The 22,916-nt window shown below is 37.0% G+C and overlaps 1 protein-coding gene and 1 pseudogene across 6 annotated transcripts in view; one reads left to right on the top strand and one right to left on the bottom strand.

Annotated features, from left to right (window-relative positions):
* The window catches only part of KCNK2 (potassium two pore domain channel subfamily K member 2), a 165,503-nt gene that overhangs the window by 68,980 nt on the left and 73,607 nt on the right, over window positions 1-22,916 (bottom strand). The gene's annotated exons all lie outside the window — the stretch shown is intronic.
* Window positions 5,670-6,370, top strand: LOC143679245 (cleavage and polyadenylation specificity factor subunit 5 pseudogene; annotated as a pseudogene).

The raw sequence follows: 22,916 nt of genomic DNA, 5'->3' as shown, positions 1-22,916 counted from the left end.
CCTGGAGGCTATTCTAGAACATCTACAGAAGCGCTGACAGAGGATTTCCTTCAGAAGCCTATTTATGTCACCAAAACTTGGCTCAGCATCCAAAGATGACTCTTTAGAAAGCCAATCTACCTTTCCCTGATAACACAAAATGGAAACAAGTGCCTTGAGGCATCTCTGTATGTCATTTTCATCATCTTCATGATGAAGTAAACAGAAAGGAGACCTAACTAATTAGGAATGAGAGAATCCGATCTAATTCTTCTCTGAATGTCCTCGGCTTCACCTTTCAAATATTTCTCTCTATGCCATTACGTTTCACTGTAAAGCTCAATCTGTGCCTCAAATGGGTATTCCTCAGAGTGGCCAAGCCCCAGCTCACACGCACAGGAAAAAGTGGAAGTTTTCTGACATGGGGTACAAGCTAGAGCTCCCCAAATATTTTCTAGGATGAGGGAATCAAGTGGCTGTTTGGGAGCTGGTTCCTCATGTTTTATTCCCTCTCTTCCCTATATAAAATAAGAACTAACTTCTCTCCAAAGATTTATCCTGTGTTTTAACCAAGAATACAGAACTCGGTTAACTGACTTGATATTGGTAATGGATTTGCAAATCTCAGATGACGCGCACATACTGCTGTTAAGTAGTATAGTATTCTAAGCTTTTAAATTTCACAATTGTCTGGATTTCCTGACCCTTTCTCTGGTCAATGAGGAGCATCTTTGTTACCTCCAGGTGAAACAGGATTGCTCTTGCAATGAAAAAAGAAACAGTATTAATTTTTAAATTCAATAACAAGGTGTTCATACTAAAAAATGCTTCCTTTAGGGAAAGCAAAGATTTCTGTTTATGGCATAATATGTGCCTAACAAGAAAACGAAAGGAGAGGCCCACAATCCAGCATCCAAAGAGCTAAGAAAGTATAGAAAGCTGATGGGGTATGATCTTGGAGAAGGTGGAATGGGGCACAGACCAGAGGACGAGGTGGGGGCTGGGGGCAGGCAAAGTGGTTCGGTGGTACTAGAGCTGGCTTGCAACAAACAGTTGTTAAAACTTTTAGGAATTTTTCAAATAGGCTCACTTCACACTGATAGCTTGAAATCAGCTAGATGGGAATATTTACATTATAGAAATCTGCAAATGCAACAAGTTAGGGTTTGTTGTTTTTATTTCTGGCAAGCTAACAAATCTCTACCAGCACATCACTGAATAAGACAGAGTCAGATCTGAGAAAATGTAGGTGGTCTGTGTTAGAGTTGGATGGAAGCCACATCAATGCGTACAAGCCAACACTTGTCATTTGCAGAGGACATCACAGGCAGGAGTTATAATCTCTTCTTTGCATAACTGCCAGGGTCAGCTACTGGAGGGCCACCTGTGTGGCCCATTCAGCAGCAGGTCCACATATGTCACACCCATCTGAACGGTCCCAAGAAGGCCAGTTATTTTTCTGGTCAGAATTTGTGAATGCTACAAATTAAAATATTCCTCTTTCGAATCACTTTGTACACTTGTAATTATTTATTTGCAACAATTCATTCGATGCCAATCTTCCCCACTTGGCTTTGTGTTCTACTAGTGTAGACACTGAGATAATTGTTGTTATTTTATTACTTTTTTTTTACTAGTACGTCATCAGAATTTTTGTATGAGTTTTTGCTTACTCTTGACTGACACATAAACCCCAAAACCTCACGATACTTTAGAAAAGAGGTAAAGAAAGGGAAAAACATAAAGAGAAATGCAATGTTCCTATGCTGGAAGTCTTAACACTAAAAATTGAACTATCTGCCCCAATTAATTGATAAAATTATCTTTGCAAGCAAAATTCTATAATTTTATAACTTAACGAGGGATTCCATAATTCCCCAGAAAATAAAACGAATGAAAATGGTTGATACATATTTAAAAGAAAGACTACTGTGAGAGAAAGTTTACTGCTATATTGAAAAGATGTACTAATAAATTTAATAATTAAAACTATGTGGCAAATTAACCAAAGAAAACAATAGAAAGCATGAAAAAGGACCTTGGCATGTAAATAAATTAAATATTTGTTAACTATGGCAGTTTAAGCCAATATAAAAGAACTTAATTATTCATTAAGTAGCATGGGATAAAAGTCATGCCTGTATCTCATATTATACACTATATAATATCAGATGGATTAAGCCATTATATAAAATACTGTTAAAAGAGAAAGGCAGGAGAATAATTCTCTATTCATAACTCCTAGGGCAGAACTACAGAGAAAATGAAAGATAAATATGACTGCACAAGAGTATAATAATGCTGTATGTTAAAAGAATAACATAGAGTGAAATTAGCCAGAAACAAAGGAGTATACAAAAATACAATGGGGTCTCATTAATACGAGCTGACATTAATGAGTGCACTTTGAGAGTTAAAGTTGAGAACACAGGTCATCAGGACATAGAAAGAGGGTAGAGATTGGGTATTTGGTGCTAAAGGAGTACAGAATGTTCAACAGGGCTGATTATAAAGGTCGAGGAATGGATAGCACAATACTATCTGATAGCAGCATAATGTCACAAGAACTCCAGACAAAGCTGAGTGTGAGTACGGTTGAGGGAGGGGGGCTGAGGGCACCTATAACACCAGAAGGAAAGATAGAAGATAAAGACTTGGAAGGTATAACTTAGTGATTCTAGAGTGAACAATGATAATGAATAGTTATTTAAGAACATAACTAGTTACTGGGAAATTTCTTGTATCTATAATGATAAACTCAAATCACTATTAAATGTGTGCTTGGAATATTTACTGAACATCTGTCACATGGCAGATTTTCACAAACAAATTCACTCCCACTGAAAAATGCCAGACTCAACTTGTAACAAGTCACACTTGTGGATAAGTGTAGCCTTTTACTCTCTTTGGTCTGACTTCTTAAAATTCAGTAAGACTTAAGCTGCTTAAACTTGGCGTCAGTTTACATACCCCAGAGGTAAGACTTGTATTTGACTAATAGGCAGTTCATGAAGAACCTGAATCTCTTAGCCAGTTTCCAAGATGGAGATAGTGGTTTATGATTACTTTTATTGACAATAGCAATAAGAAATGCAACAATTAATATAAATTGTTTTATGTAGACTGTTCTAGAGTCAAACCCATTTTAAAAATACCTGGCTAAAACTGCCTGCTTCCATGGAGAGGAAATATAGGTAAGAAAAATAAAGCAACTATTATTTCACTCTGATTAATTTTATAGCATAATCTATAAAGCTTTATATAGAAAAAAAGATTACCATAGCAACAAAGCATTATGATTCGGTGATTTAATTCTGTTCAATTAATAATTACTAAGTGAACATTATATGTCAATCACTGTGCTAGTTATTGAGGACACAAGGTGAAGAAAACACTGCTCTAAAAATTACAAATTATAAATACGATCCACCTAGATATGCCAGCTACTAACTTTTCTTTAAAACATTAATGAAGACATGCAAATGGATGAATTTCTGATGCACTGAAACTAAAGGTGATGGTATGGGTGTGAGAAGCTTTCACATTGAACCACTGAACTTAATAACTGGATTAGCAAAATTATAGCCATGTTTACTTTGATCTCTGAAATACAAGAGCATAATCAACTAGGAAGTAGACAGGAAAATTATTTTACATTTTCCTCTGTCAATCCTGGTGCCCAACTCCTACATTTTCTGGCAGCGTCATTCATCTCATCTCTTCTTCCTCCATCATCATTTACACCTAAGTTATGCCCGTTCAAACACCGCATCTACTCAAAGACTACATCTGCTCTCAATATTCAGCATTTATGCACTGTCCAAGAAAAGCCTTGAATAGACCCAAGAAAAGCCTTGAGATAACTCTGTACAAGGACAAAACAACTTAATGCATGGTATCAGGAAATTCTGCAAGGCCCATGAAAGAGTGAGGAATAAAGAGTAAAAACAGTGAGACGAAGGCATACAAAAGCCTTCTAACTCAACCTGAGTGTCTAAGCAAAAAAAAAAAAAGGCAGGGATAAATCAAATGCTAGGAAAAGTAGTTAAGCATCATCAACACCTAGAATAGGAATGTATTGCAAATGAAAAGAGATAAAAAGATACAACAAATTATTCAAGTTATGCAACAAAAGAGGCATCAGTAAAATAAGAAAAGGTGGATGAGAAAAAGAATGAATAAAAAATCTTGGAAATGAAACATAACTGATTTTAAAGAAATTAAATAGATGAAATAGACATGTAAGTGGAGGAAAAGTTGACAAATAATCCACATGGAACTCTAAACAGTAAGGAAAAGAGATTTAAAATACGGACAGATAGGAATATTTAAGAGACATGGAAGATTGAGAGATCTCACCAATCATAGGAGTTTCAGAAGAAGAAAATTGAAGAAATAGCAGGTAACCAAGATAAATATACTCATTATCATGACTTCTCTATAAAATTGTATTGGGATTTAGGACCAGAACAAAAAACAAAAAAAGTATAAATTGATAAAGTAAAAGTTGAAGCTATACAATTTTGGGGATGATGTGTGTGTCTGTAAGATAGAGTAAGAACATGTTTTCTGGATTCAAAGTTAAACAACAACAACGATAATATTTGCAGGTACTTATTACATGCCATGCACTCATATAACTAATTAAATATGTTAATTGAATATAAAACCAATAATAAAAAACCTAAAACAATAATGAGATCAGTACTATTGCTCTCTCTTTTTTTTTAGATGAGGAAGTGTAAGTACAGAGAGCTTAAATAATTTTAATCACAGGTATGTTTGTCCAACGCCCAGGCTCTTACGACAGGATGGCATTTTTACATTCCCAGAAATAATCACATCGAAAATATAATACAGAAACAAAAGATCTTAATAGTAATAGCAATAAGCATATCTAGGAATAGGTATGACAAATAACATATAAATACTTTCTGGATAAAATTATAATATATCATTGAATGGCATAAAATAAAACCTGAAAAAATGGAAAGACGCAAAGATATCAATTTTTACCAAAAATGCACAAATATAAAACAATTTCATTAAATATTTTAAAGGATTTGCAGTGAAATTTGATGAACTTAAAATAAAAATCACCTTAAAAAGTAAAGGGACAATAATAGCTAAGAAATTTCTGAAAAGGAGAAAAAAAAGAACGAGGTGAGAAGACTTGTCCTACATGCTATAAAGACTTACCCGAACAGTTATAAGGCTATACGACAAAGACAGTGTAATATTGGACAGAGAGAGCCAGATAAATGAAAATAAAATGGAGAGCTCAAGACAGTGTAATATTGGACAGAGAGAGCCAGATAAAAGAAAATAAAATGGAGAGCTCAGAAACTGGCCCAAACATACCTAGAAACATGGGTCTCTGCCAAAGGTGCGACAGGATTAGTAAGTGAGTGAGTGATGGTGGCCAGGGGCCCTATATACACGGATTGGGAAGAATGACAAAGGGCCTTCAAACTTATTTCGAAGGCTGCAGCAATGTTAAGATTTTATAAAGGTGGGTAGGATGGTTTGTGTGCAATATTATCCTCTCCCAAGGATTTGTTTGAAATAGTACACAGTGGTAAAAAAGAGTCTCTCGTGTTAACGGCAGGCGGTGGCTGCTGAGCAGGTCCCAGATAATCAGTCCCTGCATGGGGTAAGTCTTCCCTGCCTCCCCCTTCTGCTGGCAGCCGATGCCCGGGCTCGCCAGCTCATCAGTGGTACTGCCCAATCGCTCCCAGACCGGCTGGCCCTGGGGGTCAACCAGTTCTGCAACCAGTACATCCAGCAGACAGAGCCCCTCAGCCCTGAAGCACACCAGCAACCTGTACCCTCTGACCCATCATCCTTTTGGTACAAAAGAGCCCCTCTATGAGAAAGGCAGCTCTGTGGCAGCCAGATTTCAGTGCACAAGGGAGGAATGTGATAAATTGGAATGAGGGGGACTGTAGAAGGAGTTCTGATTGCACATAAGCATCGGCTGCCCCGTGTGTTACTGTTACAACTGGGAACAACTTTCTTCAAATTACCTGGTGGTGAACTTAACCCAGGAGAAGATGAAGTTGAAGGACTCAAATGCTTAATGACAGAGATACTAGGTCATCAAGACGGAGTCCTGCAAAACTGGGTCATTGATGACAGCGTTGCTAATTGATGGGAAACAAAGTTTGAACCTTCCCAGTATCCATATATTCCTGCACATGTTACAAAGCCTAAGAGGCATAAGAAGTTGTTTCAGGTTCAACTTCAAGACAGAGCCTTTGTTTGCAGTCCCTAAAAATTACAAGTTGGTAGCTGCACCACTGTTTGAATTGCATGACAACGCACTTGGATATAGCCCATTGGCTCTAGTCTCCCTCAGCTTTTGAACAAATTAAATTTTCTACACAACTGAATTTCTGCGCAGTGGTTAAGTAAAGGAAGCTGTCTCTGGGAGCACAGCACTGCAGTGTAGAAGAATAAACACATTAGAAAAGTTTTTTGGTTTCATCTCTTTCTCAATCCCTAAACCGTCCCCTACTTTCTATTGTTTGAGTAGTAAAAGTTAGTATGAAGACCTAGATAGTTGTGTCAACAAATGTGATAATGTTTAATTCACTTTGGCTCTAGTCACAGTTTTTTGAATGACACTAAAAATGGATTTCTTTGTATTTTTATTTTCTTTACTTCACTTTAAACTTTTAAAATTCTTTTACAAAAAAGTCTGAGATATCTACAAATATATTAAATTTATAGCTTAAGAAGACATTAGACAATATTATGTACCATTTCTGGCAGTTCTATAAAAGTTGGAAATGGAAAATTACTGTCATCATGAAAAGAATATCTACCTCAAAACATTTAATAGCATGCTTATTGCTAAAGGATAATTGGAGGAATTCCCTTAAAATCAGAAAAGAAAATATCCATTTTACAGCTACTGATTAATATTATTCTGAAAGTTCTAGCTAATATAATGGCAAGAAAAAATAGAAAGCATAATTATAATAAAGAAGAAGACAAATATATTACTTGCAGGTGTAATTAAATATCTAGTAAATACAGAAGAATACTGAAAATGGCTTAATAAAGAGAAACTCAGTAAAACAGCTAAATGCACAATAAATATGCAGAACCCAATGACATTACAATATTTAAGCATTAACTGTTTCAAATATATTATGGAAAAATACCTAATTTACAATATCAAAAGAAATATAAAATCTCCAGAAGTAATCTTATCAAAACATATGCGAAACTTTAGATAATGGTTTGGGATGGGAAAGGATGGGACAGATCAGAATAGAAAAGGAAAGAACAGAAAAAAAAAGGAAAGAACTCCTGCATCAGGAGTAGCACATACTGATTTTTTTTTATTTGTACTTCTCTAATCTCTTATTCTTCTAACTTCTTTGAAAACAGTTTTAATGAGATATATTCACATACCATACAACCCATCCAAAGTGAGCCATCAATGGCCTTTTAATATATTCACAGAGTTGTGCATTCATCACCACAATCAATTTCAGAACATTCTCACTACTCCAAAGAGACAAACCCCACACCCCATAGCAGTCACCTCTCAATCGCTCCATCCTACCCCAGCCTCGCATAACCACTCACCTAATACTGTCTCTATAGACTTACGTATACTTGCATTTTATATAAGTGGATCATATAATATGTAGTATTTTATGCCTGGCTTCTTTCATTTGGCATAATGTTTTCAACTATTTTTTTTTCATCAGAGAACTTGTAGGTTTACAGAAAAGTCATATAAAAAACATATAACATTCCCATATACCCCCCATTTTTTGACACTGTGCACTAGTACGGCACCTTTGTTACAACTAAGGAAAGAATGTTAAAACATTACTCTTAACTACAGTCTGTAGTTCACATTAGATTTATTTTCCCCATATACCACCCTATTACTAAGACCTTGTATTAGTGTCATACATTTGTTATATTTCATGAAACATCCATCAGCCACAACAGGGTGCACTGTTATACAGCCCCATGTTTTATCCTCTAACCTCCATTCTATAATATACACATCCACTACATCCGAGACCTCATTAGTTCTTACAGCTGAAAAATATCCCATTGTATGTCTACAGTACATTTTGTTTATCTGCTTATCAGGCGATTGACACTAGATAGAAGCAAAAGATGCTTCTATCTTTTGGCAATTGTGATTAACACCACTGTGAATACAGGTGTGCAGACATCTGTTTGAGTCCCTACTTTCAGTTATTCTGTTCCATACACAGTAGAGGGATGGCGGGATTATTCAGTAATCCTGTATTTAGCTTCCTGGGGAACTGCCAAACTGTCTTCCACAGCAGCTGTACCATGTGACAATTCCACCAGCAGCGGATGAGTGTTCCTGTTTCTCCACACTGGAAAATTTCCAATGCTTGCAGTTTTCTGTTTTTAACAGTGGCCATTCTAGTAGATGTGAAATGGTATTGCATTGTGGTTTTCATTTGCATTTCCCTAATCACTAGTGATGTTGAACATCTCTTCATGCGCTTTTTATCTATTTTTATTTCCTCTTTGGAAAGATGTCTACTCTGATTTTTGCCCATTTATTAACTGAGCTGTTCATCTTTTAATCGTAGACTTGCAGGATTTCTTTATATATCCTGGATATTAGAGCCTTATCAGGAATGTGGTCTCCAAATGTTTTCTCCCATTCAGTAGGCTTCCTTTTCACTTTCTTGACAAAGTTCTTTGAAGCACAAATGTCTTTGTTTGTTTTTTTAATTTGAGTAGGTCCCCATTCATCTATTTCTTCTTTCATTGCTTGTGCTCTGGGAGTAATGTGTAAGCACCACCATCGCCCACCACGAGAGCTTGAAGATTCTTCCCTGCATTTTCATCTAGGAGTTTGATGGTCCTGGTTCTCGTCTTTAGTTCTTTGATCCATTTTGAGTTAATTTTTGTATAAGTCATGACATAGGGGTTCTTTTTCATCCTTTTTCAAATGGATAGCCAATTCTTCCAGCACCACTTGTTGAAGAGAATATTCTTTCCCAGTCAAGTGAATTTTGTAAGCTTTGTCAGATATCACTGGCCATGTGAGGGTCTATTTCTGAACTCTCAGTTCGATCCCGTTGGTCAATGTATCTATCCATATGCTTGTACTATGCTGCTTTGACCACTGTAGCTTTGTAATATGGTTTAAAGTCAGGAAGTGCACAATTGTTTCACCCCAGGAGGAGGCTTCATTTCCGTGTTCCTTCTCCAAGAATCTCGATCTATTCTGTTTGTTCTTGTTTTGTTTGTAGTTGTTGTCGTTGTTTTGGGTGCGTGGTCCGGGAATCGAACCCGGGTCTCCCACGTGGCAGGCAAGCTCTCTACCACTAAACCACCAGCTCACCCTGTTGTTGTTGCTTAATACGCCTTTCCTTGCCTCTAGCTGCTTTTTCCTGGAGGTCAAACTCTGGGAGGAGGGTCATTCCACAGAGGACTTTCCAAGTCAGTACTGCCCAGCCAAAGCAGGGCCAGGGACCTATGGAGGGATGTAGACCAGCACTAAAGAACCCTGGGGGGTAGGGTCAGGAAAGATGTTGAAAGCCTTTTTGACAGTTCCTCAAAGGTGCGCATTTCTGGTCTACCGAGCAGATGGTACCTTCAGCAAACTGTTCCCTGCAGCCCTAAGGAGGCACTGTGCATTCAAAGCGGCACAACCAACCTCCATCCTAGTTGAGGGCATGGTTGCAATAATGGCTGCGACCTCTCTGGGACGGGTTGGAACACCAACTCACAGCTGAGACCCAATGAGCCGAATTTGCTAATCAACTCCATGATCAATGCTTGGCCTTGCACACCTCCCCACCCCACCCCAACCCCTGTTCTTGGGAAAAGGATTTTTATGTCCCTTTCTGTCTGCAGCAGCTAGCCCAGGACTGGACCCCAAAGGCAGTCCACCTGGAGAGGGGGAGACGGGCACTGGCAGCAGCTGCAGTGCAAGCTACTCACAAATCTTTACGACAGTTTCTCAACCTCTTCCTTCCCCAGTTCCCTGGATGCCATACAGTGTTTTTCTGGGCTCTGGAGCCCCAGAATTATTGTTTCACACAGCCCAGCCTATCTACTAGCTGTTCTCAAAGGGGAGAGAGTCCTAGAGCTCCCTACTCTGTCCTCTTCCCCAGAAGCTCTCTGTATTGGTTTTTAATGTACTTTTTAAATAAGTAATGCAAATAAGTTGAAAATTGAACAATTATTCAATTAGTGCTAGGGAAACTGATCACTCTTTTGAAGGAAGAAAATTCACTATACACAGTATATAAAAAAAAAGTACCAAGCAAAAGAAAGATACGAATAATTTAGCCAAACTTAATTACTTTCCTATTGATTCCCTTCAATTATGTTACTCGCTTTGCCTCAAACGTACTCCCTCCCAGTCTCACTGCTCCTCACCTGGCTTCCTGCTAAGAACTCAATATTTAGGGTGATATCAATTCTTCCTTGAAGCCCTCCATAAGTAGTCCCCAGTCTAGGTTTGACCCCCTCCTGCCTTGCCAACAACTCTGTGCACATATTTTACTATCCTAAGACTTATCCCACAAGGTTGTAATCTGTCTCCTCCACTAGAAAAGATATTTAAGATCAAGGTTAATGTTTTAGGCATTTGTGGTGGTTTGAAGCTGTATGTACCCCAGAAACGCATGCTCTTATCTCTAATCATGTGAACCCATTGTAGGTAGGACCTTCTGGTGAGGCTTCTTCAGGTAAGGTGTGACCCAACTCATTCAGAATGGGTCCTAACCCTATTACTGAAGTCCTTGTAAGTGGAATGACAGAGATAGCTAGCTAGAGAGAGAGAGAGAGAAACAGGAAGCAAGACACTGAAATGTAACCCAAAAAAGAAGGAAGAAACCAGAAGCCTTGCAATGAGTCTTTCCATGTGACAAGCTAAGGACAAACGGTCACCAGCAGCCAGCCCGAGATGCCACAATTCTGGGGAGAAAACATCACCTTTATGATCTCTTGATTTGGACATTTTCCCAACTTCAAAACCATGATTGAATAAATTTCATTACGTATCCCAATGCATTCCATGGTATTTGCTTGGAGCAGCCTAGGAAACTAAAACAACATACTTGTAATTCCAATGCATTTCCACTGGATAGTCACATAAATCTATGCTTCTTGAAGCTACCTTCCTAATCTACTGCTCATTGTAGCCCTTTTTTCATTCCACTCTGGCTGTTTCTCATTATGAGTGTTGAGGTTTTCAAGAATATCTGATAAAGTTTCAGAGCTTGGACCTAAAAAGTTCTCAAACAATTCTTTAGTTGGGGCTCTCACTAAAATGGCGGGGTTATGGAAAGATGTTCACGAAGATATCCTTCTACTGGCTATCCTGTAGTCTTTGAAATCTCTTCTGCACATGGGTTTTATTTGCAGTTCCTGGTTATTGATTTGAATGGGAATAGTAATATTCCTTTAAAAATCATCATCTTCCTCTCTACAGTAATACAGGGGTCTCGTGTTTAGTGAATGGCTAACAGATAACTGTAGAGGTAACTCTTTTTGTCCTGCTATTCTCTTTTCATGTTTTTTTCTCTAATACCCCTGGGATTGCATCGCAAACACTTTCTTCACAGAGCATCTTTTCATAGAAGACTCCAGCTTTCACGTCCTACTGACAGGCGGACAGGAGAGGCTCCCACACTCTGTGTCCTCTGGGCACTACTTTATTTGCTCCCCTCCAGCACTCACAGTATAATCACAATCTTCTCCATGTTACCATTAGGCCCCACAAGGCCAGAGCTCTCAAATCTACCTAATTCCCAGACCCGAAAGCCATTTGGCTTGGTAGACAATGAGGCAAACTTGTGTCTTAGCACTACACCCCTCGATTATCCTTCCCTGCTGCCTAACAGTCGCACCGCACAACCTCAAGGCATCAAAATAGCATGGCAAGGGTCCTTTCTCACCCAAACCCATCTCTGAATAGTTCATTCTCCCTACCACAGCTTCATGGTTGACCCTCCATAGTTTTAAACCCCTTACGAGCTCTGAAAGGTGCTCCGAGATCATTCGGTACAGATCCCAGCACCCCCTGCGGTCACTGTCTAAGTTCTAGTAACACCAGACTCATTGCTACTCACGGGGCGGGAGGGGCGGGGGGGACGGGACACTTGAACTTCCCTGATTCCTTTCATGCTTTCTGCTGTTTGCTCCTTCTACCTTGCACAAGTGAGGCCCTTCAATCATCATCTTAGGATCCTGTCTGCCCATTCTGCTCCTCTCACACACAACTTCCAACACCCATAACCCTTCCTTAGCCTTTCAATCTGCAACTGTGCCTCCTTTCAACACACAGCACTCTGCATTTTCCTTTAGAAAATTCTGTATCACTCTAATGTGAATTCTTGCCATATGGTTACATGCGTTTGCCTCTCTTCTTAATAATATACCTCTTGGGAAGAGAAATTCTGTTTTAATCATTTTCATTTCTTTTACGAATCTTGCCTTACTCACAGCAGAAGCCAAGAAAATATTTTGAATTGAAAAGAATTTCCTGTGGGATTTTATTAACAGCTTATATTTTAATTAAACAGGCATGATGAGCTCTAAATACTCTCATTGTCCTAACTACTGTTACTGCTTTTAATTTTATTCAGTACTGATTACACAAAGCACAACTCCTGATTTATATGAATGATAAGAAATCACCTCTAAAATACTAATCAAAATTTTATTTTAGCATAAAACAATTTAAATTATTTTACATGCAGAGTAGGACATAAGTTGAAAAGGTTGGGGTGGAGAGAGAAACAGAACAACATAAATTCAGGATTCACTCAATTAACAAACTAGGAAAACTGCAAGACTTTCAGAAGCCATAGTGAAAATACAGCCATATTAAAAAAAAATTTTTAAGCTTATCAAAAGGTTTGTCCAGGTTAGTGTGATGCCCCATAAATCCCACAGTGATTTGGGCAGTGAATATAGAAGAATTTACGAGGTCCCCTTGGGGAGACGGGGAGAAAGGAGGAAATATTCAACTTTCCCATTTGGGGAATTTCTGATATTCTCACAAGCAGTGAGGACAACCAAATCAATAGGCCAAGCCCTCAATCTTGGGGTTCACCCATATGAAATTTATTCCTGCAAAGGATGGGCTAAATCCACTTAAAATTAGGCCTAAAAGTCACAGCCAGAGAACCTCTTTTGTTGCTCAGATGTGGCTTCTCTCTCTATGCCAACTCAGCAGGTGAACTCACTGCCCCCTTTCCTACATGGGACTTGATTCCCAGGGGTGTAAATCTCCCTGGCAATGTGGGACAGAAAGACTGGGATAAGCCAGGACCTGGCAACAAGAGATCGAGAAAGCCTTATTGACCAAAAGGAAGAAGAGAGAAATGAGACAGAATAAAGTTCAGTGGCAGTGGCTGCGAGATTTCGATTAGAGTCGAGAGGTTATCCTGGAGGTTATTCTTATGCATTATAGGCATTATATAGATATGCCTTTTTAGTTTATGATGTATTGGAGTGGCTAGAAGCAAGTACCCGAAACTGCTGAGCTGTGTTCCAATAGCCTAGATTCTTGAAGACGACTGTATAAAGATATAATGCTTACACTGTGACTGTGTGATTGTGAAAACCTTGTGTCTGATGCTCCTCATATCCAGAGTTTGGACAGATGAGTAAAAAATAAGGATAAAATAAATATATAAATAATAAGGGAAACAAAGAAATATATTGGGTAGATGGAAATACTAGAGGTCAATGAGAGGGAGGGGTAAGGGCCATGGTGTGTATGAGTTTTTTCTTTTTTCTTTTTATTCTTTTTCTGGAGTGATGTAAATGTTCTAAAAAACGATCATGGTGATGAATACACAACTATGTGATGATACTGTGAGCCACTGATTGTACACCATGTATGGAATGTATGTGTGTGAAGATTTCTCAATAAAATTTTTTTTAAAAAAGCCTGTCAAAAGCATATCTAAGAGGGCGGGCCGCGGTGGCTCAGCGGGCAAAGTGCTTGCCTGCTATGCCGGAGGACCTCGGTTCGATTCCCGGCCCCAGCCCATGTAACAAAAACGGAGAAACAGAATACAATAAAACCAGAAAATGTTTAAAGATGTTTCCCTTTCTTCCTTCCTTCCTTCCTTCTATCCTTCCTTCCTTCTCTCTGTCTTTCCTTTAAAAAAAAAAAAAAAAAAAAAAAAAAAAAAGCATATCTAAGAGAGGGCAGGCCACGGTGGCTCAGCAGGCAGAGTTCTCACCTGCCATGCTGGAGACCCAGGTTTGATTCCCGGTGCCTGACCATGCAAAAGGAAAAAAAAAAAAAAAAGCATATCTAAGAACCCAACCAAGCACCAACAATGAAACATGGTCCCAGAAAAATATGATTCTAGTTAAGAAACACGGAAACAGTATCTTGATAGAAAGATGCACTCATTTCAGATCTTTCACACTCAAAGTTGTACATTGTTCCTCATTATCATTGGTTTTAAATTAAGGGCACGCATCACAATCACATATGGTACTTCACAAACTACAGACCCTTGGGCTTCTACCCTAGAACAACTAACTCACTGCCCTACACTGAGGGCAACTGATGGGGGGGGAGGGGGGAAGGAAGGATGGGGGTGGGGGATGGAGGGGGGTTGGAGGGAGGGGGGAGTGCCATACATACCATATTTAACTTTACACAAATGATGCTGACGGACTTGCCTGTGACGCATGGGTCTAAAGATATACAACTGGACAAGTCTCTTTAAGAAAAAAGAATCTAAATTAGGTTGGAGGCTCATGCAAGTAAGGAATCCTGAAGCTTAAGCTTTGGTAGCTTCAAGGAAAACCTGCCTCTGCCCCTCTGTAGTCAAAACTACTCTGATGAGAGCATCTCTTCTAGACTAGTAGGGACATTACTACAGAGCAGTTTTCTATTTTCATTAACAATAATAAAAGTAATGGCTAACATTATTATTTACTGAATACACATTCTCTCACTCTGTGCCAGACAGTGCTAATCCCTTTGAACATGATTTGACTTTTAAAACAACCCAGTGAGGTTTTATTTACCATTAATTATCCCCATTCTCTGAAGGTGGAACTGAATTTATTGAAGCAAAATCATGTGCTCAAAGTTAAACGGTTACTGAATGTGAAGGCTGAGCTTTAAACCACTAACTCAATTGGTCTGAGTAAGCATTTGGGATCAAGGCTATAGATAGTGTTAGTCAAACAGTTTTTTCAGATTATATAACCAGGGTACAGGTCTAACTCTTGGGTATACCATCCTGCAAATACTTGCTGTTTTACCTAGTTAGACTGTGGAAGAATGTATAGATGCATAAAAGCGAATGCATCAGTTAAAGTGACAAAATCAAAGGGATACATTGACATTTTGCTTTAACTTTAACATCACCAACTCCCTCTTGTCCCAGAAACCATGCGCCTGCAGTTCAAAGACTATTTCACAAGATGGCTCCCTTGCTATTTTTAGTTGCAACCTACATAAAGTTCTACATAACAGTTTGAAGTTTGCAAATCTATAGGAAGTAACAGTTGCTTCGTGAGTGAACTTCTACTGAACACTATTAACTAACAAGATACATTTATATAACCTACAACTGCAGCTAAGACAGAAATTCCCTTGCCCAGGAATTTTGCCAAACAACATTAAGAATCTAGGTGTTTATTATTTCCTCTCTTCCCTTGTTGTCTCCTTAATACACTGGAACTTTATTATAGCCCCTTTTCACTTACATAAACCTACTTAATAAAGACATGGGAAAATAGTGGGAGAGAGAGTGTGCAATCAAGAGAGAGATAAGAGAGCATATATTTAAACTGTACCGTATTCTACTCACCATTCCGTCATTCTTAAAGAATAGCCTGAAGGGAACATGATATTGGAGAAGTGAAACTGCTGCTAGCAAAGCCCTTCTCAGTTCCCACGTCTCTCACTTGAGAGCATCTCACGGTCAGGGATTTGCTGTTAAGCACTTAAAGATAGGTGGGGTTTTCTGTGTGTGTGTTTGTTTTTACAACATGGCCACAAAATCCCAGCCAAATTTTTATCTGGAGCGCAAATCAATAAACAGATCTGTTCAAGGTATAGTGATGTTGTTTCTATAGATGGCTGTACATGCGTGTGCTGTTTACCTTTCCGATTATTTGATTCTCTTTCCTCTTATCCCAGGTTTAAAGAATGAAGCACCAGAATGAAGGAAATGGGGAACTATTTCTTAGCAAGAAATGCAAATATTCAAATTTCCCCATGTCTTAAGACAGACTGAAAGTCAGGAGTCTGAACTGTTCATCACAATATTTTTCTTGGGAATCCCATTTTAAAGAGTATAGTTAAATTTTTTCCTGTAAGAATGTTCATATAATTGAATGGCATGTTTCTGATCAAGACTTGACCAAGCAATTGCTACAGAAGCAACAAATAAAGCTAGACTATCTAAAAACAACAAAATAAAACTATGATTTCTCTGGCATCAAATGCTCTAGAACTAATATAATAGACATAATAAACACAAACCTTTTAAAATAATTTATTTTTATAAAGATGGGTCTTGGTGACCATTAATAATTTGAATTGACAAGGAAGCTTAAATTATATTTGATTTGCAATAATTCCCCCCAATTGCAAACAGAGTAATTCAAATTTATTTTCATATATACTAAAGGCACAAAGTGGTTAAGACTGCAGATTTTAGAGTCTATACATCTGGATTTGAATCCTAGCTTTGCCACTATGTCACTGAAAAATTTCTATCTATGCATCTATCTATCCATTCATCCATCCATCCATTCATCCATCCATCATCTAGCTAGCAAACTAGCTAGCTATCCACCTCAATTTCCCCATGTGTAAAACAGTAAAGAGGATTACAAGAGATAACAAACACAAAGGACTAGCTCAGTCCCTGGCACAAGGTAAATATTCAATGAGTATCAGCTAACTAAAATTAGTGACCTAAAAGCATGGCACAAGTATTGCCACTGATGCTCAATAAGTGTTCACTGTTGATAAATATAACGCTGCTGGTGGTGATGATGATGATGATGATGATGATGGTACTTTCTCCCTGAAACTTGCTTTAAAGTAAAGAGGGACTGAGCCAACAAGCTTTTTTCACTTTGCAGATTATGTAACAGAAAACAGCTACTTGATATCTGATGAACTAATCTCTGAAATAAAGTGTTCTAAATTACTGTGGTTCACCTTTCATTGTCACAGCCATGGAGGCTGCAGGCACTGGCAGCTATCTGACTTTCCATCTTTCATTAGTAAGTGGTAAATATAATAACCTTGTTGCAGCAGAGCCTGTTATTTTGCAGGAACGACTGTGACAGCTCTCACAAGACTGCTAAATAGTATCTTGCTTGTGATGGCCTATTATTTCTCTATATTCAAGATAGAAAGTGCGATGAATAAATAGATGATAAAAGGCACCTGAATTTATTTAAAACAAAATCATAAAATCTAAGAGTTGAAATGGCCTATGGAATTCTAAACCCACCATTATACAAATATGGAAAATGGAAGCCAACAAAATTGAGGTATTGCTGGTAAACAGGTAGCACAGATTAAAGAAATAAATGCAAAGTTTTCAAGTGTTGACTGTCTATGTTTAATAAAATTTTATTTTAAATTAGGTTGGAAGGACCTATACTTATCTTGGCTATTACCTTGGGGAAGTAATGCAATGCAAAAATCATCAACTACTGTCAGTCTCATACTGGAAGAGAATGTGACAGACAATCTACTTGAAAGATGCTTAACTACCCAGATGCTGAAATTGAGTGATGACAGCTGAAATCGAGTTATTAAGATGAAAGGATAACATCACCAAAACCATTAAGAGGCACTGATCAAACTCAGCTTAAATGCAGCATTTGCCAGCATCTTTAAGAGTCATCTGTCATATGAGATTAGATATCCATGCATTCTTTGAGTCTGATGAATTAAATATGGTCTAACTAATTTATTTATTTATGTATCTTATTTTTTAGAAAATACACCATAAGAAAAATTAAGGATGTACATCCACATGTTTAAAAACTATATTCTCTATCAAAACTGTGTGCTTTCTCAAAATATCAAGTAAAAAGTTATTACAAATATCAACTTTGCTATAGTAGTGATAGCTAATCAAATGGTATTTAAGAAACTGTTTAATATTTAGAATTCAAGTAACTCTGATATCTGTATTTGTAGATTTTTTTCCTTCTTCACTTTAATTTTAAATTGGTTTATGAAACATGTTATACAAACAAGCTTTCCTGTGATTACTTAGATTTTTTTTTTTAATATGCCTATGGATAAGCTAACTAAGATATCCATTTTAGGTGGTTAAAATTTCCGTATCTTAATTGTAAATATATCTGTATCTTCACATTTTCCTGAAATCAGGAAAATATTTCATTGGCACAGGTCATTATTATAGCAATGCAGATATTTTAAGGAACTTTCTACTTGATATTTTGTGAACATTCACAGTTTTGAGACAGCAGATCAAATGGTATCTCAGGTAGTGTTTAAGACTTAGAGTTTAAGAAATTTGCCATCTGAATATGTAGATATTTTCCTTGTTGCCTTAATTTTAAATTGGCTTTTGAAATTTACTGTGCAAACACAGGCTTTACAATGATTCTATGGACACTTTAGTTAAATATGCCTGTGGTTAGGCTAACTAAGTCATCCACAGTTGCTGGTTCTGAGCATATTGTTTGTTTTCTTAAAGAAATTTTTAAAAACTGTATTCTCAACAGCCTAAACAGCATACGCGGTTTCCTTATATATGGTAAGGGTACATACATTTAAGTCAATACTTACAAGTAAAAAGAATGTCAGAAGACACTAGAGGAAGAATGGTCAGGGGTAGGGGGTGCCGACACCGCAGGCAGGCTCAGTGGTGTTTTCAAGCCACGTGTACACTTCGTGACTTATCTCAGTTTGCTTATACAAAACTGGGAATAAGAATAACCGCATCGTATTTTTTAAGTATACATAAAACACTGAAACAAGTACCTGGAACATAATAACTGCTATATTTGTTGCTATTGTTACACTACTACACAAGAGACCATACAAAAGACAAATCATTCAGTGTGATGCCATAATTTTCTGAACCCACAAGAATGCTTGCATTTAATAGGTCCTCCCAATTTATACATTTCTGCCAAGCAAAGAAACTTGGAAGTGGTTAAAATGGGATATGTTACCACAATTTAAAAGCTTTTTTTTTTTTTTCCAAAAAGCACCAAGCACAATAACTCAGTCTCTGAAAGGGAACATCTGAGTTGGAAAGATGTACAGAGGGACTTAGTATTGATTCAGAATCTACATGAGCAAGAGACCCTGGGATGTGAAGCACTTTTGATCATTTTTTTCTCATTTGATTCCCAAAACAACACTGCAGACAAGAGGTTTTAAAATGTATTTGTACTAAAAAGCTTAAAACTATTGAGTAAAACACACAAGGGGCAACTGCAAGCGGCAAAGCCAAGGTTTAAATTTAGATCTGCCTGAAGTCAAAGTCCTGCCTTACTTGAAACCAGTTTGCCTTCCCTTCATACAACCACAACCACTACTGCCCCACTACACACACACACACACACACACACACACACACACACACACACACACACACACACAAACAGACCCACTTATCTGTTTCATATATGTTAGAAATTTTCCAATTTTAAAGAGAGGATTACAGCAGGGAAGAGGGGGGAGTATGAAAACCACTCTTCCACTCCATGCTGCATCCTTACAACTTAATTTCTTTCACAATATCTCATTTAACCTTGAAGTGAAATTCAAGTACAAAAAAGGACAATTCTGCCAAGGTTGCCTTAAATACAGACTCTTGACGCATTTTTCCCCTTTATGTAATCTTTTCACAGCCATCAAAACTACTTCAGAATAAGCTCTTTACCCTGAATTTAGTGCATTGGAAAACCTAAATCCTGGAACGCAGGATTTTGGCAAGAAAGCAACAAGACTACTTCTCACAGACAGCTCAATAACTATAAAAATGCGATTTCATACTTTCTGGAGCAATTCCGAGCCTACAGAGAAAGAATACGCGAGGAGTTTTTGCTCAGAAGAAAAGTGGACATAGATGAAGTAACTGGTGGACCACCGATGCTATTTCAATACTGAGCTTGTCATGCTGAGTAGATGGAACTTTGGAAGCCTCCACCCCTATCCTATGCCCACAGTTAGAAACACAAATTCAAAGTTGGAACGGAAGTAACATAGAAAATGGAAAGTAAATAACATCTTTCAAACTCTTTTAAGACTGTGCTTACCACTCCCAGCCTATTTTTCTATACTCCTGGCCTGTTTATTTCACAAAATTATATAATTAACGTCTAACATGCTATATAATTTATGTCTCTATTATTTTAAATCTCTCATCAGATTTTTGTCTGCTTTGTTTGGTGTATTCCCAACATCTAGAAACTACTCAATAGGAACTCACTAAATATTTGCTAAGTGAATGACTAGGAAGAGTATGTCTCTGAAAATGTTATACTGCAAGACCCAAAACATGTATGGCAACCACAATAAAAAGAATAAAACAGGATATCCATGAATTTGGAGACTAAACCAAGAGAGAATGTCTGGGATCAAGAGATTAAAAATAAATGAAGAAAACGGAGCTGGGAAAGACGAAATAAGACTAAGAGAAAACTAAATGTGCAATTACAAAAGTAAAATCTGCTTTCAAGATCATTAGGAGGCAGAATTGAAATAGGATAAATTCTAATCAATGATGTAGCTTACAGAATACAAAGGATTTCTTAGAATTACAGGAAAAAGTAAAGACAGAAAAAGTTATGAGAAATTGATGACTAGAGAAAGAACATAAAATATGCCAGTGTCCCTGAAGGTAGAAAATCACAATCATTAAAATAGAATAATCAAAACCACTATTAAAGAAAGTTTTTCTGAAAAACAGCTAAGTATGCAGAACAAAAAACTCACCAAGTTCCAAGTAAAATAAATGAAGCAAGCATGAGAGTAAGAGAGAATCTCTTTTAAAAGCCAGCTGAGGAAAACAGACTGCTTAAAAAGGAAAATCAGGCTAGTATCAAACTTCTCCTGTGTTAACAGCGTATGTGAAAAGAAAACAGAAATATCTACAAAGCTGTGATGGAAAAATGTTGTGATTTCAGAATTTTATACCCAACCAAATTATCTTTCATGTCTGAAAGCAAGGGAGAGAGGCATTTGCACAGATGAAAATATTTATTTCACCCACATATCTACCTTCATTGAAAAATTTTCCTGAGGATTATATAAGCTAATAGTTAGAAAAATCCAGAATACCAGGATATTTATATGGTATACCACATTTCTTTTTCCATAGTTTAAGTAATATATTTTGGGTCTTATGTGTGGATAAGAGTATAAGCAAACAATCTTTTTTTTTCCTTTACAAAAATAAAGCAGCACAGTGCACTATGAGCCTTTACAAATGACAAGGAAATTAAGAAATGATTTTCTGTCTAGGTTGTTATATTATTTTTACTTGCTACTTTGAAAGACTTATAATCCATTTAGTGATAGACATCATATGCCATCAAGTTCAAATTTATAACATCTATCCATAAAGACCATGGATATTAGCTTACTATATGTCTTTAAAAATCAGTGATCATTAAAAAAAAATCGGTGATGATATTATATCAATGAAGTTAAACTTGCTTGGGAAAATCAGTGTGAGGAAACATGATTTCATCTAGCTATTTCACTTTTTATATATTTTTGCATTTCTGTATTTTTATATAAACTAAATATTACCATATATGAGAAAATATTCATTTCTATATACAATTTGGCAAGTAAAAAATCATAATCACGGTTTTTAAAAAATGAGCAGAAAAAAAGGCTGTTGTAAAGTACTATTAGATAAAGGAAAATATGAAATCTTAAAACATATGTATATTTAAATATTCAAAGCAGTGCAATGTTTGCAGTGCAAAAACTAATGATCATCAATAGAAGATTAAAAATAAGCTGATATAGCCTTAAAATGGAATACTACACAGCTACTGAAGTCATAAGCAAATCTTCAAGAAATAGTAAGAAAAAATTCTAAGAGCTATGATAGCAAGGCGCAGGGCAGCTCTTATTCCTATAATAAGTGAATGTGTACTTTTCAATTGCACATACACACTTGCATATATAGAGACTACACGTATAATGATAACAGGAAAATGGTAAGAGTGGTTGATTCTGGGTAGGGGATGAGCCTGGGGAACTAGGTCAGCTGCAGGGGGAAAAGTTATCAGTCACTGCATACTCTTTATATTGCTTGTTTGTCATTAGTTTAAATCATGTACATATACTGCTTATCAAATTATTTCACTATAAATAGACAGCATTTGATTTTAAGTGAACATACCATTAATTCCTCATTCGCACATCTAATGTAGACATGTGAAAGAATATAACTTCCTTCTATACTGACATAAGCAAAACTCCTATTGAGTTGCCTTGATTATTATCACCAAATCTTCCATGAATTTTGAAATGCAATTAGCACTACACACCTTCAGATTTTAAGCAAACATTTATAAAAGGCAATCAGGAAACACTGTAGAGAGGCAAAACATTTATGAAATGTGATTTACAATCACATTTGTACCTCTTTTTTCTTTCTTCCATTATCCACTAATTAACAGTGTTTTTATCACAAGTCCCTTTTCTATTATAAATCTACAATTTCTATCACATAATTTATTCCAAAAAGAATGTATTGACTAATTTTTCTGGAAAAACATCATTTTCCTGAAATTTTTTCTGAAGTCTGAATTTTTAAACTCAGAGTGTCACAGACTGGGATTGAATGCATTAGAGTTTTCTAACATAACATTTCCTATCATGTTTACATAAAACAACTCAGAACCTGCAGAAGTACGGGAGAACTGAGACTATCTGACACTATAAAATTATTCAG

This window comes from Tamandua tetradactyla, chromosome 4 (genome assembly GCF_023851605.1).
Source record: "Tamandua tetradactyla isolate mTamTet1 chromosome 4, mTamTet1.pri, whole genome shotgun sequence".
Lineage (NCBI taxonomy): Eukaryota > Metazoa > Chordata > Mammalia > Pilosa > Myrmecophagidae > Tamandua > Tamandua tetradactyla.
This window is presented reverse-complemented; position numbering and strand designations above follow the sequence as displayed.